General features: G+C 32.7%; 1 long non-coding RNA gene across 1 annotated transcript; it reads left to right on the top strand.

The window, feature by feature from the left end:
* The first annotated feature begins 463 nt into the window (after window positions 1–463).
* On the top strand, window positions 464–6,097 carry LOC148271043 (uncharacterized). Its single transcript, XR_015825218.1, has 4 exons — window positions 464–853; window positions 1,369–1,431; window positions 1,655–1,744; window positions 5,835–6,097. It is a non-coding gene; the product is annotated as an uncharacterized LOC148271043 (long non-coding RNA).
* Window positions 6,098–6,410: the final 313 nt, after the last annotated feature.

The following is a 6,410-nucleotide window of genomic DNA, read 5'->3' as shown; positions in this document are numbered from 1 at the left end:
AACGTACCCATAGTTACTATGTTTGTTCGTTTATACCAGGGATGCATTGAAATATCATGCATGTTGTACCAACAATTTGAGGATAATGGAGAAATTTTAACGTTAACAATCAACATTCGTTTTTGGTGGATCCCAATCAGATTCTTTCCTAAAATTCTTTATAATTTCGACCCGTTTATTTCTTTTCATTGGATTTTGGGGAATGCAAAAAGAATATTAATTTTTAATTTAATGTAATGTACAAATGTTTATTTTTAAAAACAGATTCATAATAGTGCAACCCAGTGACTGAGAAGAGCTTCGCAATTGCGCCGCTAGGCGTAGATTGACGTTTACAAAAAATAATATTTATATTTGAATATTAATTGTTTTAAGCCTTGTTAATCACTCCAGGCAGTTTTCAGCCAATACAAGACTTTCTAGTCATTCTTCCGATGCCGCACAAGCCACTTGCTAGTAAATCAATACAGTTTGTGGCGCAACTGTCGGCGGCGTGTGCCCAGCCACGCCGTGCCGGCCGGCGTTCTTCTAGACGAACCGCCAATTTATCCGTTTCCATTCGAAATCGCTGTCACACTGCTCTCTGTGTTTTTGCACTTTTCCTTCGAAATACCGAGTTGTTGCGTACCGAATCGTAATTCTACGAAAAAACTACATCGTTTTCCGAAACGATATCCACATTTATTTAAAGAACGGATCAATCGTGTTCAAAGTCCCAAATTTATGAATTTATCCGATGACAAGATTAATCGACGTTGTTTTGTATGCATTAAACACTTCAACGCATTCAACTTTAGCCAATACAATGACATCCAGCTTTTATTGTGCTCTGTGCCTACCATTGGATTGCCAGGTAAATTACATGATATTTCATACATAATTATTTCAAGAATTTGTCTCATGTTGCACGTTTATTCGTCCCGTTTGCCTGCCCTGCAAATTTATAACTCATAGGGAAAGCATACTTTTATTAATCTGGACCCATTTTACAATTAAAGTTATTAGTATTTCTGCAAGAAAAATATATGTACGACTTAGGTTAGCTTTCCACTGTAATTGCACCTTATTTATCTGTCTTGTGTCTATACAATTGCAAGTCTGCTTTTGGAATGTGGTGTTTGTGATTTGTCTTACAGTTTTGCTATATCGTTCCATATTTTTTGTCTCAATCGGAGTTTATATTGTTTTTACAGTTGATTAATCGGGTTATAATGTATGTACAAAGTTGGCGTAGTGCCTTTTCCTGCAACTTCCGACATTTTTATTTGGTCATTATTTACAAACAATTACTAGGGTGGCATGGTGTGTATACAATTGTAAGGATGTGCTTTTACAATGTGGTGTTGGTAATTTGTATTTTTTTTACAGGGTTTAACAAGTCACCATCCAAAGAAAATAGTTTTCATTATTTACTTGGTGAACAGAGTTCGGGTATGTATTTCTATAATTTTCACATTTCCTTACACCCCTTCTTTCAGACTTATGTTCTATCTCAGTTATTATATTATCGTTAATGCTTTCTACACGTCCTAACCATCTCAGCTTATTCTTTTCTATTCGTTCAAGCCTTACTCGATCTTTCAAGGTTTTTCCTGAAATTCTTGCATTATGTTATCTGGTATGATGTTCATTTTATTTTTATTGTGAATTACAGTCGGCGTAGCTGTTACTGAAGAACTCCCCTGTGCACTCCCGGAAGGCGTTGCCAGTTGCAGTGGTACGACTTTCATCCAACCTATTTCTGGTTTGTAGTAATATTTTTTTATTTTTGTAATAAAAATTTACAGACATACATATTTATATATAAGAGAAAGAGAAACATCTTTGTTTCTTTGTTAAAAAGAAAAAAATAAGAAAAAATACATATAAATTCAGGAGAGTTCAGCGTGTGTAAGAGTTAATGGGAGATTTACATCTTGGTTTGCGATCTCAAAAGGCATGAAACAGGGATGTGTAATGTCACTATGGTTGTTTAATCTATACATGGACAACTGTATGAAAGAGATAGAATGTATGGGTATTGGAGCAAAAACTGATAATTTTTCAGTCAGCTGCTTGTTGTATGTTGATGATGCAGTTCTGTTAGCAAGCAGCAACGAGGATTTGCAACAAATAGTCTCTAGAATGTATGATGTATGCCTGGAGAGCCAATTGGCGATGAACCAAACTAAGTCAAAAGTGATGATATTTGAACGTAGTTATACAGAAAGCAGCCAGCCATAGAAAAGTGAAACTGAGATAATAGCCATTTTGTGAAAAGGGTGAATTATAAAATCTACACAACAGTTGGAATGTTTTTGACTAACAAATGATAACAATGAATACATAAGTTTTTTTAAATATTACAAACAAGAATCTTATTATGTATTTGACAAGTTTAAATGATTTTTATAGTACCATAAGATTTTTCTAGTTTTGTGGGTGTTTTCTGCAAATTTACAAATGCCGTTTTTGTGATCGACAAAGACTACAGCGTCTGAGCGTGGGCCATTCCTTTTTTAATTATTAAAAAGTTTATAGCACATTTATATCGTATGACATGACCATGAAAGTGACCCTCTCAGTTGAAACAAATTTCTGACCCATAATTTTCTCCAGCAAATCGGCATATTAAAGCTGTTTGTATTTTCGAAGAACTTAAAATGTATACATACAGTTACTTGTCCGACTCATTGACACATTGTCACATATTACTAATTAATAATGTTTTTAGATATCAACGCTGATGACATATCAGGCCCACTGCGTATTTCTGGTCTGAGTGCACTCCAGCAGAGTAATGTAGTCCAGTAGTCAATGTTAATATTTAGATTTTTCAATCACTTATATGATATTTGAGGAAAATAATTGTATTCTGTGCTTTCCCCGCTATTATACCCGACCCAGTGATTACGAAAATATTGATGTACTTCGTTGAATAACTAATTGAATATTTTAACTTTAATATAATAACTCCTATCTAGTGAGGTCCCAATATCACCGGAAAACCCCTTAATTAAGAATATAAACAAATAAGTAAAGAGCCATAAAACATAAAAATAATTTACCATGGAACCTAATGTTTGTCAATTAGGATGTTTGAATATTAAAAAAATAATTTGTTAATTTATTATAATGGGTACCCACAGTAATGGGAAATTAAAATGTTTTAGCTGTTCATTAGGTATTAATTATTACTCTACAAAAAAAACGTAATTATTATTATACAAACTCTATTCTACAAACTATTCTACAAACAAAACGTAATTGTGGTAAATGAGGTATATCAGCTCGATATTGATCCAAGAATACTTCAGAAAAAGTTTCTTCGATTTCTTCCTTAAGAGTCATATAAACTATCATCACATCACTTAGAAGTTGATCGTTATTGTCTAATTCACTTTCGGAATAGGTTGAGCTGCTAAGTCTCCAAGTTTCTCGGTGAGGTACTATTATTTCTATATCACTTTCACTATCCGTTATCATTTTGAATGATATATTTTGTAAATTTATTCACAATAAAAAGGACGCTTTGCAGAGTTAAATTGTTTGTTAGAGTAACAAAGTAAGATTAAATATATACATATATAAATGTAAAAAATATGTAATTTACCACAGCTGTTTGTAATTTCGGCAACTGTTGTCTATCTCGCTCAATCCATTATGCGTGAACTAGCTATTAGTGAAACGGAATATTTTTCTTGGAAGAAATATCAATTTGTGAGACAGTTGCACAAAAACTTTTTTTATTTTTTATTATATTATTACAACTACCAAGAAATAACATAACTTCTTAGTACATTTACCAGTTATCTTTAAGTTTCAATCTAAATAACTCCCTACAAACATTTGGACATACTCTTAAAATATTGTTGATTAAAAAACTTGCATAAAAAAATTAAAGTGTTTTTAAACATTACCTAGGAGGTGAAATAATTTATCTAGATGAAACTCACCGACATCAATAAAGGTTTGATGCCGCCCGTCAATTAAAAAATGCGTTTGTAGTGTCTAGAGGCGATTATTGTAATGGTATCTATGCAGGTCTACCAATGAACAAAATGACTCGCCTACAATCTGTATTGAATACCGCAGCGAGACTTATTTTCGGAATCTCTAAGTTCAGTCATATCACTCCACTACTTCAGGAACTACACTGGCTACGTTTTCCACAGAGGGTGGAATACAAACTCTGTTGGCTTATGTATATGTCACTGCACAACTCTGCTGTAAATAAAATAAATATCCTGAAACAGGAAACCTGTGAATTGTACCTTCGGGGTGGTACTGAATATAAAGTTCACGGGTTTGAAATTGAAGGCCATGAAATCGTACAAATGTTTGATGTGCCACATCTTTTGAAGGGATTTAGAAATAATATGCTAGTAAAAGATGTACATTTTATTCAAAATTCTGTATCAAAAATAGCAAAGTGGTCCCATATTGTACAATCATACACATACGATCAAGCAAGAGGGGAAGACTTTTTCCAAATGCACAAATTAACAGATTGTCATATTTTCCCTGATAAACTTAGAAAAATGAAGGTCAAGGTTGGTGTTCAGCAGGACAGTAGGAACTACCATGAAATCTTTGGCAGATACTGTGGATGATATTGACGATGGGGCATCGCAGACTGCTGATCTTGTCTTATTTATAAATAAACTTATCGACAGTTTAAATGGCAGTTCTCTCAATGCTGATAGTATTATTTGTAAATACCGTTGTGGAGTCAGATTAACATCTCCCTACTGGAAATTTTGGCAGGAAGCTATTTCCATCTTAAAATCAGTAAAATTTGTAGATTCCTAAAACCAAAAAATATCAATACCACCTACAGTGCGTAACTGGATTACAACTCTGGAAGCAATATCATATTTGAGTAATAAATTACTTACATGTTATAAATTTACTTTTGTGCTTCCACGTAACCTTAACCAAGACCCCATTGAAAACTTTTTTGGCATGGCAAGAAGTCAGGGTGCACGTAACATTAACCCCTCTAGTTCAAATTTTATAGATGCTTTTAAGTCGCTTCTCATATCAAACTTATCTCATACTCGCTCCATTGGAGCAAATTGTGAAAATGATGACGGTGAAATTTTAGATTCATTAAAACTTTTTTTAACATCGGACATCGAAGTCACTCCTTACCAACAAGTTCTTCAAGACAGAAAAGTAGTCAATATGTTGCGGTTTGTAAATATATAGCTGGTTATGTGGCAAAACGGGCTCTATCTAAATTTGGATCTTGTTGTGAATGTAGACTGGATCTTAAATCTAAAATACAGTTACCGGGGCATAGTTTAATAACTTCTAGGGCATGTGGTCCAAATACTTTAATCCACCCAACAATCAAAATCTATAAAGTTTTTAATACCATTGTCAATCACTGCAAAAATAATTTACCGATTATTTGCCATAAGTTTCATGTTATGTCGAGTTTGAAGGAAATAGTACTATCTAAATTAAATCCAGCATGTTTATCTTCCAGCACATAGAGGCCATCTTTTTGATTTTATTGTTAACTTAGTATTACGATTATATATTTTTTCTTGGTGTAAACAAATGAACTTTCTATTAACTGGGCGAAAAAAATTAGAGTCTTGCATTGTTGATCCTCTCAAATTACAAGCTAGAAAGTCTTATAATAAAAGACTTAAGAATAAGAAGCGCAGACAATAAAGTAGATACATGCATACCCTTTTCTTCTTACCTGCCATATAAGCACTTCATTTCATTACTTAATAAGCTTATAAGTGCTTCCTTCTTGTTTTATTCCTAAGCAGCAGCCTAGAAATGTCAATGTGAAATAAAATAAATTATCCACCATTAATAATATTCTTTTGTTTCAGAATGGTGATTGTTGATGCCATGGCTCTTAATCTGCACGAAGAAAATATTTTTCATCCAGGAATAGCAGGGATCCAATGCTGATCACAATGCTGCACAATTTTTAAATAATACTCAATTGTAATTTTTGATAATCCAATATACTAACCACACATGTATATAATATTATTTTACAAGTGTCAGTTTTCTTTCTCGATTCTTTCTGACGTATATAATAGAATCGAGCGATTTATTTTAACAGTAAAATAAAACTATTAAAAATGTTTTTAAAATTTTTTATTTATGTATTCCTATTCCATAATAAATTTATTGTGCAATATCAATATAAAATTGTTTTTTTTAAATACAAGACAGAAAGATTAAATTGCGTGCTAATACTTGTATTTAATTAAGCAATTTTGTATTGATATTGTACAATAAATATCAATATATAATGCAACGCAGTGATTTGAATTTTCGCGCCATCGTCAAGCTTCTTGTATGCCACACTAGAAAGCGCTGCGATCGACGCCAAAAGTACTTAGATATAGTACCATAGTTTCCTGTCTAAATATATCTGTAGTCTGTGAATCACTCAA

Source organism: Micrasema longulum, unplaced genomic scaffold (genome assembly GCF_059751315.1).
Source record: "Micrasema longulum isolate JH-2025_06_02 unplaced genomic scaffold, ASM5975131v1 h1tg003147l, whole genome shotgun sequence".
In the NCBI taxonomy this organism is placed as follows: Eukaryota; Metazoa; Arthropoda; class Insecta; order Trichoptera; family Brachycentridae; genus Micrasema; species Micrasema longulum.
The sequence above is the reverse complement of the archived record's forward strand: the minus strand, read 5'-3'. Positions and strand labels throughout refer to the sequence as shown.